Consider the following 12,944-nt stretch of genomic DNA (forward strand, 5'->3'; position numbering starts at 1 on the left):
GAGCCCGAAAGATCTACATTTTCCCCCAAGGATTCAATAATGAGAACGAGTTATAAAACTTAGTTCATTTCATACATCCAGAGTTCTCATAAATATATTATTACAGTACCAAATTCAGAGTGCGGAATATTAAACAGCGGAATAAAAATAAACACAAGTAAACATCTATCGATAATAAGCAAGGATCCGTCTCTGTCCACCAGAAGAATCCTTCACACAACGGCTACGTCTCAAGCAGTACCTGCAACAGGGGTAAATAAACCCTGAGTACACAATGTACTCGCAAGACTTATCCGACTAGTGGGAATAATTTTTCGACTCCAAAGGATATGATAAGCTTTATAGTTTGCTGGTTTCCTTTTTGCAGAAAGCAATACTATTAGTGAATCTTTATTTATCTTATTATTAGCAGTCACAATTAATTCATTATCTAGCCATTCTATGTAAGCCCCTTTTCTACTTTCAAGCAAGGGTTGAGCAAATAGTTCTATTTCATCACCTTTCATCTTTTAGTTCTTACTACGGGCTAGAGTTTAGACAAGTCGTACCGACACGGTGGTGATTCGTGAATCAATGTGCCCAGCTGGGTACCCCAAAACACACGCCCCGCTTGTACCTCAGGCACAAGCAGGACCAACCCACCACTCTCCTATCAAGGGGTCTAGGTCCTTGTCCAAACTTGGACTCCAAGCCCCTGCTCCTGAGTCCTAGACTCAGTGCAGTGCTTAGACCTCCACAATCCCCACCTCCAATTAGTCAGTCTGGAAAGAGCCGAAACCCACGACAAGAGAGCAACAAGCCTTCCCTATGGCCATACCCAAGTATGTGCTCGGGATAATAAATCTGTGACTTGCCTAGCGTCCATTGCAATGACCGGTCCTTAATCGACACAGACAGACAAAAAGTGTAACCAAGCTATGCCCCGTTGCCCGTAGGACACAACCTCTTATACCCACCAATACCCAAACCATATCCCTGTCTGGTCTCCATTTTTTCTTTCCACCAGTTTATCATGAGTGATAATAATCACCTATTGTGAGTAACGACAGGTTACTCACGCTACCGAAATCCTAAGCATAGCAGCTACTCGACCTATACTAGTAGGACCCATAGGTAGATATATTTATGCATGTAGTTTCCATGAAATGCCTATATCATAAATGCACATCATATATATATATATATATTATTAGTTTGCCGGTTTATAGTTTGCCGGTTTCCTTTTTGCAGAAAGCAATACCATTAGTGAATCTTTATTTATGTTATTATTAGTAGTCACGATTAATTCATTATCTAGCCATTCTATGTAAGCCACTTTTCTACTTTCAAGCAAGGGTTGAGCAAATAGTTCCATTTCATCACCTTTCCTCTTTCAGTTCTTACTACGATGCTAGAGTTTATACAAGTCATACCGACACGGCGACGATTTGTGAATCAATGTGCCCAGCTGGGTACCTCAAAACACACACCCTGATTGTACCTCAGGCACAAGCAGGACCAACCCACCACTCTCCTGTCAAGGGGTCCAGGTCCCCGTCCAAACTTGAACTTCAAGCCCTCGCTCCTGAGTTCCAGACTCAATGTGGTGCTTAGACCTCCACCATCCCCACCTCCAATCAGTCGGTCTAGAAAGAGCCGGAACCCATGACAAGAGAGCAACAAGCCTTTCCAGCGCCCATACCTAAGTATGTGCTCGGGATAATAAATCTGTGACTTGCCTAGCGTCCATTGCAATGACCGATCCTTAAACGACATAGACAGGGAAAAAGTGTAACCAAGCTATGCCCCGTTACCACAGGACACAACCTCTTACACCCACCAACACCCAAACCATATCCCTGTCCGGTCTCCATTTTTCCGTTCCACCAGTTTATCATGAGTGATAATAATCACCTATTGTGAGTAATGACAGGTTACTACGCTACCAAAATCTTGAGCATAGCAGCTACTTGACCTATACTAGTAGGACCCATAGGTAAATATATTTATGCATGTAGTTTACATGAGATGCCTATAACATAAATGCATATCATATATATATTCATTGATCACTCAAAAATAAGGGTTATGCACTTGGGCTTGCCTTAGACAAGCGGTGTGTCAACAAAGTCAGCAACGAATGGCTCCGGGGCTCCCTCCTATATGAGAATCTCCTCCTCGTACTCCTCAATAATTTCCTCGTAATTCTATTCGCCCGCAGGCACGAACTCTACCAACTCGTTATCTATATGCATGAAATGATGATGCAACACTTAGTAATACGGCAACAACAACTCTTAAAATACGAATACACCTATCAAGCTACTAAGCTAGTTCTACCGGCTAAGGTGCTAAGTTACCTATTGTTACCACTAACAGGCATGAAACATGACATGTATTATCTTAACAACTAAAGGCATTCTTACTCTAAATACTGATTTACTATATATACACTAAAACAAGGAGTACTAGCTACTCTATTTATCAACCTACTCAAGGGCTACAAAAATTACAGTGAGCACATAATAATCTAATGAACCTACTCTAAAAATTTCATGGCTAAAGCTATCACCAATTTGCCACAAAAATTCCTACAAATATTAAGCTAAATAATACTAAGCTCTCCTAAATGAATTAACGAATCTATCATTATCACAGATAACTGTAAACTAACTACACCAACAGCTAGATAGCATTTTTGTGAACCTAACAAATTTTGTTTCACTATTTTTGGACATCTACAGAAATTACTATAATTTTTTAAAGTTCAGCTCAAAACTAAATTGAATAAACCATTACCAATTCACTGGAAAAAGGAAATTGGAATCCACCGCACGGCCCACTACACGTGGTGCAGCCCACGTCCACTCAGCGTGCATGTGCTCACGCTCCACCGACGCGGCCCACGTTGGGGCACGGCCTAGCCGAGCGACGACGGCCCGCGATGGGAAGGCCCCCACGCACGCCGACGCTTATGCAAAAGAGCCCTCGGCTTTCAACCAAATGGACCCACAGTCCTTTCTACTATTTCCATCTCTCTTACGCTCTCACACCCCCCCCTCGACTTACTTCGAATTCCCGTTCCAAAGTCCCTGACCAGAACTTATTAGAGGTCGTGGCATCTCCGGCAAAACACCGATGAGCACAGACCTCCTCGGCAACAAATATCACCACCATGACACTCTTCATCACAAGCGCAGTCGATAGAGGTATAAAACACCATGATTGGTGCCGCACAGAGCCGTGGTCATGCACCACGGTGGGGTTTGGCCATGGTGACACTGACGCCAGCGAAAACGTCTAGCCCAACACTACCATCACTACCTAGACTCCATGCCTAGAGTACTGATAATATTCTAGAGGTCCTAGATATACCCATTCTACTCCCAAATGAGCCAGCCACGGACACAGCATCTACACCACATTTGTCGAAGGCGGCCACGCGCTCCAGCGAGCCTCGGCCCTAACCGATTCAACCATCTACCCTAGGAGTAGGAGGCCTCACTAGAGACTCGGCAAGGTGGTTGGCCACGTGCGTGGGGTTGCTCTGGTTCACGGCAAGCGTGGCGATGGTGTTCTCGGTGACTCGCTGCACCCTAGGTGAAACTATTTCATAGGAGGGGCAACCAAGTCAAGGAGACACAAAAGCACCGCTCAATTGAGACAAAGGGGCAAGGAACAACGCCCTAGCCGAGCACCCACACCGACGGCCATGGTAGACCACCGCGAGGGAAATGCTCCATAGTACCTCACTGGAGGATGAAAGCTCGTCGAGTCGACTCCAAACACGAGCTTACCACCAGAGCTAGTTGGGAGCACAGTTAATTGGACAGAGGTGGACGGTGCGAGGCCAATTAGGTGGGCGACATCATTCGGTCATAAGGTGGTCGATGGCGGGGGAAACCTCAATTTGAAGCCCGACATCATATGGCTACAACAGTGGCAGGCTTGGCACATAGCTAGGCTCCACTTCAAGCTCTAGGCATACGCAATTACCGGGATGGGGCCAGGCTCTGTGGGTTGGCCGGCCGGCGCGACGCCATTCAAGGCGACTGTGATGGGAAGCACGGAGTGGCGCAGCCACTAAATGGAAGAGGACAATGGTGCGACAGATGATGGCTCCACGTGCGTGTATGAGGCTAGCATGACGATGTGCGACCGCAGCGCCTTGACTCGCAAGACGACGGCGGCCAGGCCATGTGACGGCATAGCGGGCGCGCGCAGCAGCGGCAGCGACAACGCGACGCAAGTGATGAGAGCGCACATGAGGTGACAACGTGATGCAGCATGCTGGCAATGATGGTAGCAATAGTGGCAGAGGGGCTAGTCTTGCCGGCCCCTAGCGTCCCACCGAGCACGGCGTGCGCGTGAGTGCGCGTGCGTGAGTCGCGTGCGTGGGCGTTGCATTGGTGATGCGGAGCCCGCATGGTGGTGCGCATGTGTGTGTGTGTGGACAAGCAGCGATGTCGGGCTGAGGCATGGTGACCATGCCCAGATGTTGAAACCAGCGGTAACATGCCATGCACGATTTTTAAAGCGCCCCAAAAATCCAACTCGATGCTTCAATTGCTAAACCACCTATTTTACACTCGAGATGGCATGTTAGGCTACTAAAACAAGCCCTAAGACCATACCATTACTTAACCCAATTCTCCGACAAAAATTGTCAAACTTAGCTGTGTCAAAGCATATTCCGACTTAGGAAATCCGACTAAGTCTCGATCGAATTCGCGTCGAATTCGATTTCCAAGCCATTCGATACGCTAGCTAGTGAATTCCTTTCGTGACCTCAAGTTTTTCATCATCACCTACATGTTTTGTACTACAAACTTTATTAAAGTCCTGTATATGCATTCTATAGTATTCTTGTTCAATAAAAATTAGTTTAAAACCCTAAGTGATGTAACGCGACATTGAAATGTAACTTTTGTTTCATGTTTTCGTCGATCGTTTCGAGTTACAGGAATTGATTTACACACTATTTTACATACACTATCACATAAACATGATGCCCATGTAGTGTTTTAGCATAACTTTACAATGTAACACCGAGGGTGTTACCAATCTACCCCCCTAAAACAAAATCTTGTCCTGAGATTTCATGTGTCTAGTGTGAGAGAAAAGATAAGAATTACATTTCAATGTAGACAACTACCTCGGTGAACCAGAAAGAAGATGGGGGTAATGCTTCAAGATATAGCTCTCTTGTTCCCACATGGCTTCATCCTTCGAGTGGTTTTGCCACTGAACTTTGTAGAATTTTACCACATTGTTCCTTGTCACTCTCTCCTTTTCATCCAAGACCTTGAAGGATGCTCAATATATGTCAAGTCAGGCTGGAGGGGAAGCCCTTCAATTTCCATAGCTTCATCAGGTACCCACAAACATTTCTTCAACTGAGATACATGGAATACATCGTGTACCACCGATAAAATATCTGGAAGTTGGAGACGATAAGCAACTGGGCTACACTGCTTCAAAATTTTGTAAGGACCCACGTATCGAGGAGTTAGCTTGTCATGGACACCAAACCGATGCACCCCTCTCATAGGAGACACCTTGAGGTACACATAATCCCCAACTACAAACTCAAAGGCCTTCTTCGCTTGTCTACATAAGCTTTCTGTCGGCTCTTAGCTGCCTTCAAATGACTCTAAATAATGCTGACTTGCTCTCGAGCTTCTTTAATGAAATCAGGCCCAAAGTATCCACGATCTCCCACTTTAACCATGTTCAGTGGTGTCCTACATTTCTTCCCATATAGAGCTTCAAAGGGTGCCATACGAATGCTTTCTTGATAGCTATTGTTGTAGGAAAACTCAGCTTAGTTCAAGCATCTGTCCCACTTCTCCGGAAAAGAAATGGCATAAGCTCTCAACATATCTTCTAGTGCCTAGTTTACCCTTTCTGTTTGGCCATCAGTCTGGGGGTGATAGGCTGAATTGTGGAGGAGACTAGTACTAAGACACTCCTGGAGTTGCTCCTAGAAGCATGAGATAAAAATTGACCCTCTATCAGAAACTATAGTAAGGGGGACTCCATGTAGGGTCATAATCTGGTCCAAATACAACTTGGCATACTTTCTGGTAGGATATTTAGAATTCACTAGGAGAAAATGAGCTAACTTGGTAAGGTGATCCACAATGACCCAAATAGAGTTATAGCCCTTGGATGTGCGGGGTAAACCCACAATGAAATCCATGGAAATATCTTCCCATTTCCACACAGGAATGGGCAAGGGCTGCAAATATCCTAGAGTACGCATGTGGTCGGCCTTAACTCTCCCACAAGTGTCGCACTCTGTGATGTACTTGGTGATGTCCTACTTCATGTTGGACCACCAATACAAGTGGCGCAAATCATGGTACATCTTGTTGCTGCCAGGATGGATAGACAACTTGGAATAGAGAGCTTCATTCAAAATCTTCCTTCTAATCTCCTCATTCGATGGAACCACCAATCTATTCTTGTACCTTACTATGCCTTGCTCATCAATACTAAACAGAGGACCACGCCCTTCGGCAATCAATTTCTTGATGTGAGGAATTTCTAAAGTGTCTTGCCTTTGCTCTAGAATAATCTGCTCAATTAGTTCTGAAACTAAGGCAATGTGAGCCAGCACCTCTGCATGGTTGAGAGACAAAGGTGTTTCTTCAACCTAATATGACTTTCGTCTCAAGGCATCAGCTACCACATTGGCCATTCTGGGGTGATAATGTACCTCCAAGTTATAATCCTTGATCAATTCCAACCATCTCATTTGCCTCATATTTAACTCAGACTGAGTGAAGATATATTTGAGGCTCTTATGATCTATAAAATATATACTTTGTTGCCCAACAAATAATGTCTCCAAATTTTTAGAGCATGGACCACAACAGCTAGCTCTAAATCATGGGTGAGGTAATTCACTTTGTGCTTTTTCAGTTGGCGCGAAGCATAAGCTATCACACGCCCATCCTGCATAAGCACACATCCCAACCCCATCTTCGAGGCATCACAATATACATCAAAAGGTCTATCGATATCTGGTTGGGCCAAGACAGGAGTAGTGGTAAGAAGGTTCTTAAAAGCTTGGAAGGCTTCTTCACAAGCTGGGCTCCAAACAAACTTGGCATCTTTCTAGAGCAGCTTGGTCATCGACTGAGCTATCTTGGAGAAATCTAGGATGAAGCACCGATAATATCCAGCAAGACCAAGGAACTGACAAATCTGATGCACTGACTTAGGAGAACTCCAATTTAGCACATCTTGCACCTTGCTTGGATCTACAGAAATACCCTTTGGTGTCAGAACATGCCCCAAAAACTGCACTCGATCTTACCAAAATTCATACTTGCTGAATTTGGCATATAGCTTGTGTTCCCTCAATCGAGTCAGTACTATCCAAAGGTGTTGGGCATGCTCTTCCTTGTTCTTGGAATATATCAAGATATCATCAATGAATACCACTACAAACTTGTCCAACTCTGGCATAAAGACTGAGTTCATGAGATACATGAAAAATGTAGGAGCATTGGTGAGACCAAAAGACATGACTAAGTACTCATACAGCCCATACCTAGTAGCAAAAGTTGTCTTTGGTATATCTTGTTGTCTAATCTTGATTTGATGATAGCCTGAATGGAGATCAATCTTGGAGAACGCCTTGGCACTAGCTAGTTGATCAAACAAGGTATCAATACGAGGTAGAGGATACTTGTTCTTAATGGTTACTGCATTAAGAGGGCGATAATCCACACACATCCGAAGAGTGCCATCCTTCTTCTTCACAAAAATGGCTGGACAACCCCATGGTGAAGAGCTAGGATGGATGAATCCTTTTTCCAACAACTCTTCTAATTGTTTCTTCATTTCAGCCAATTCCTTTGAGGCCATGCGGTACGAGCATCAAGAGATAGGAGTAGTATCAGGCTCTAACTCAATGGAGACCTCCACATCTTGATCTGGTGGCAACCTAGGTAGATCTTTAGGAAAAACATCCTAGAACTCACATACCACAAGAATAGAGGCAAGATCAGGAGAAGCTTCAGCATGAGCAGCAACAGGTAAGGCTAGATCTAAGGGCATAAGAAGAGACATCCTATCCTTAGAAGAAGGAAGTCATAACTCCACAACTCTCTGCTTCAAATCCGAGACTACCCCATATACACGTAACCAGTTCATTCCCAGAATAGCATCAATGCCTTGCCCAGGCAGTACCATGAACTAGAGACGATAAGTGTGAGTGGCTAATACTAAGCCCACTGTGTCCATCCAAGTATTAACGCACAACTACACACCCAGAGTACTGATTCTATAGGCAAAAGGTATAGCCATAAGAGGTATATTGTGCCGGTGTGCAAATCCCTTGCTCATGAATGAATGTGATGCACCAGAATCAAACAACACATAAGCTAGATGGGAATCAATGGTGAACATACTAGCCATCACCGGTTCATTTTATAATATTTCCTCAGCCTCCATGAAATTAACCTATCCAGATCGGCTCACTGTCACCTTCTTCTTGATAATTATCCGCTTGATTAGCCTGGAGTTAGCTGAAGGCTGACCAGACTGGGCCGGCTGGTTTTGCGGACACTCCCAGGCATAGTGGCCTTCCTTGCCACATTTGAAACAAGCATCAAGCTTGTTCCCCTGTCCCAAACAAGGTGGGACCTGCTATCCCTGGGGCTGCTGATGTTGCACCTGCTGAGTAGGTACACGATACTGAGTGGAAGGAACCTAAAAAGTCTGCTGAAGCTGTCGAGATGAATGCCCACCCATAGACTAATAGGGCACCCGCCTAACAACCTGTACTTTCTGAGCATGGGGGTGACTAGAAGATCCAGTAGCCACCCACTTGCGCTTCCATTCTACCTGAGAGTCACGCTGCAAGCCCTCCATGGCGATATCAGCATTCATCATCGCCCCAAAGGTCTGATAGTTGCCCATATATAACTCCTTCTGCAACATGCAAGAGAGGCCATGATAAAAATGGTCTCTCTTCTTCTCATCTGTATCCACATGAGTCCTAGCATGCTACGACAAGTGGTTGAACTTGTTGACATAGTCCATCACGGACATGCTTCCTTGCCAAAGGTCCAGAAACTCTGTCAACTTCCTGTTTAGAACACCAGTAGCAACATAATACTCTCTAAAGGCCGCCGTGAACTCTTGCCAGGTCACCCGGTGATCCGTCAGTTGCATGGCATTGAATGTATCCCTCCATGCATTCTTGGATCCCAATAGCTATTGCGCCACAAAGCGCACCTTCTGCTCATAAGTTATGGTGAGCAGCAGAAACTTTTGCTCCAGAATGCGAAGCCACTGCTCCGCATCTAGAGGCTTAGCCATGGGCGTGAACATGGGTTGGTGCATCTTTAAGAAATCCTGATAAGAGTTGGGTCCCTCAGGACCGCAGGCACCACCCTCGTTCCTACCATTGCCTCCGTGGCCACCATGGGCGAAGCCACCGATAGCCTGTGCTAGCAGCTCCATGGCATAGGCTGACTCATGACGAGTAGCCAACATCTCCGCCCTCATCTCTGCAAGAGTCATCGGAGGTGGCAGTGGCGGAGGAGGAGCTAGAAGTGGGGCCTCATGGCTCTCCCCGTTGCCATGCTCATTGCCTCGACCACTTTCACCTTGGCCTTTGCTAAGACCGTGGCCCGCCTCGGCACTGGTGCTCCTGCAACCAGACCTCAGGTTCATCTGTAATAGATAGGAACCAACAGCTTAGGACAACCCTCCAGATCAGAAACAGGGGATTAGGGAAATGATAAGACATTTATTAAAGCATTCTTTTAGTTATCCTACCAATTTACTAATCCAAATTATACGTGTAGGGGGAATTTAGTTTTAGCAAGATTCTCTTATCATGATGCATGCATCGGCCTATACGTTCACTCAAGCCAGAATATAGCAGCATTCGTAAGAATTTTTAGCACATCGCACACTCACTTTCCGTATGCTAAACGATTTCTTACGCAACGTAAGTTAGTGTACCTACAGAAAACTGATTAGATAAAACCAATGCCGCTATCCTAGATAGACCATATTGCTAGGGCTTATACTTATTTACAAAATTTATCGCATCCTACTTTTTGCAAAACTTTTGTTGGTCACATTTAAGGTTTTTGGAAAAGAGCGATAAAACTCGTAAACTCATTATTGGCTCTGGTACCAACTATGGCAGAACCGCCCGAAATAACGCACTTACGGAGGCGCTTGTCTTCCACTGACACTAAGCACCCCGAGAGCAAGCTACATCGAGCGGGTTCCGTCGGGCACACCCCAAGGGAGAGCCCGAAAGATCCACATTTTTTCCCAAGGATCCAATAATGAGAACGAGTTGCAAAACTTAGTTCATTTCATACATCCAGAGTTCTCAGAAATATATTATTATAGTACCAAATTTAGAGTGCAGAATATTAAACAACGGAATGAAAATAAACATCAAGTAAACATCTATCAATAATAAGCAAGGATCCGTCTATGTCCACCAAAAGAATCCTTCACACAACGGCTACGTCTCAAGCAGTACCTACAATAGGGGTAAATATACCTTGAGTACACAATATACTCGCAAGACTTATCCGACTAGTGGGAATAATTTTCTGACTCCAAGGGATATGATAAGCTTTATAGTTTGCCGGTTTCCTTTTTGCAGAAAGCAATACCATTAGTGAATCTTTATTTATGTTATTATTAGTAGTCACGATTAATTCATTATCTAGCCATTCTATGTAAGCCACTTTTCTACTTTCAAGCAAGGGTTGAGCAAATAGTTCCATTTCATCACCTTTCCTCTTTCAGTTCTTACTACGATGCTAGAGTTTATACAAGTCATATCAACACGGCGACGATTTGTGAATCAATGTGCCCAGCTAGGTACCTCAAAACACATGCCCTGATTGTACCTCAGGCACAAGCAGGACCAACCCACCACTCTCCTGTCAAGGGGTCCAGGTCCCCGTCCAAACTTGAACTTCAAGCCCTCGCTCCTGAGTTCCAGACTCAATGTGGTGCTTAGACCTCCACCATCCCCACCTCCAATCAGTCGGTCTAGAAAGAGCCGGAACCCATGATAAGAGAGCAACAAGCCTTTCCAGCGCCCATACCTAAGTATGTGCTCGGGATAATAAATCTGTAACTTGCCTAGCGTCCATTGCAATGACCGATCCTTAAACGACATAGACAGGGAAAAAGTGTAACCAAGCTATGCCCCGTTACCACAGGACACAACCTCTTACACCCACCAACACCCAAACCATATCCCTGTCCGGTCTCCATTTTTCCGTTCCACCAGTTTATCATGAGTGATAATAATCACCTATTGTGAGTAATGACAGGTTACTCACGCTACCAAAATCTTGAGCATAGTAGCTACTTGACCTATACTAGTAGGACCCATAGGTAAATATATTTATGCATGTAGTTTACATGAGATGCCTATAACATAAATGCATATCATATATATATTCATTGATCACTCAAAAATAAGGGTTATGCACTAGGGCTTGCCTTAGACAGGCGGTGTGTCAACAAAGTCAGCAACGAATGGCTCCGGGGCTCCCTCCTATATGAGAATCTCCTCCTCGTACTCCTCAATAATCTCCTCGTAATTCTATTCGCCCGCAGGCACGAACTCTACCAACTCGTTATCTATATGCATGAAATGATGATGCAACACTTAGTAATACGGCAACAACAACTCTTAAAATACGAATACACCTATCAAGCTACTAAGCTAGTTCTACCGGCTAAGGTGCTAAGTTACCTATTGTTACCACTAACAGGCATGAAACATGACATGTATTATCTTAACAACTAAAGGCATTCTTACTCTAAATACTGATTTACTATATATACACTAAAACAAGGAGTACTAGCTACTCTATTTATCAACCTACTCAAGGGCTACAAAAATTACAGTGAGCACATAATAATCTAATGAACCTACTCTAAAAATTTCATGGCTAAAGCTATCACCAATTTGCCACAAAAATTCCTACAAATATTAAGCTAAATAATACTAAGCTCTCCTAAATGAATTAACGAATCTATCATTATCACAGATAACTGTAAACTAACTACACCAACAGCTAGATAGCATTTTTGTGAACCTAACAAATTTTGTTTCACTGTTTTTGGACATCTACAGAAATTACTATAATTTTTTAAAGTTCAGCTCAAAACTAAATTGAATAAACCTTTACCAATTCACTGGAAAAAGGAAACTAGAATCCACCGCGTGGCCCACTACATGCGGTGCAGCCCACGTCTGCTCGACGCGCACGCGCTCCACCGGTGTGGCCCACGCGGGGGCGCGGCCTAGCCGAGCGACGATGGTCCACGACGAGAAGGCCCGCGCACGCCAACGTTTATGCAAAAGAGCCCTCAGCTTTCAACCAAATGGACCCGCAGTCCTTTCTACTATTTCCCTCACTCTCTAACGCTCTCACAAACCCCCTGACTTACTTCGAATTCCCATTCCAAAGTCCCTGGCCAAAACTTATTAGAGGCCACGGCATCTCCGGCCAAACGTCGACCAGCACGGACCTCGTCAGCAGCAAATATCACCACCATGACACTCTTCATCACAAGCGTAGTAGATAGAGGTATAAAACACCACGATTGGTGCCGCATAGAAGCATGGCCATGCACCACGGCAGGGTTTGGCCATGGTGACACTGACATTGGCAAAAACGTCTAGCCCAGCGCTACCATCACTACCTAGACTCCATGCCTAGAGTACTGATAACATTCTAGAGGTCCTAGATATACCTGTTCTACTCCCAAACGAGCCGGCCATGGACACAGCATCTACACCACGTTCGCCGGAGGCGGCCACGTGCTTCAGCGAGCCTCGGCCCTGACCAATTCAGCCATCTACCCTAGGAGCAAAAGGGCCTCACCAGAGACATGTAGAATGGCCTGGACAAATTCATGAGGCTCGGCAAGGTGGTTGGCCACATGCGTGG

Source organism: Miscanthus floridulus, chromosome 3, assembly GCF_019320115.1.
Source record: "Miscanthus floridulus cultivar M001 chromosome 3, ASM1932011v1, whole genome shotgun sequence".
NCBI lineage: Eukaryota > Viridiplantae > Streptophyta > Magnoliopsida > Poales > Poaceae > Miscanthus > Miscanthus floridulus.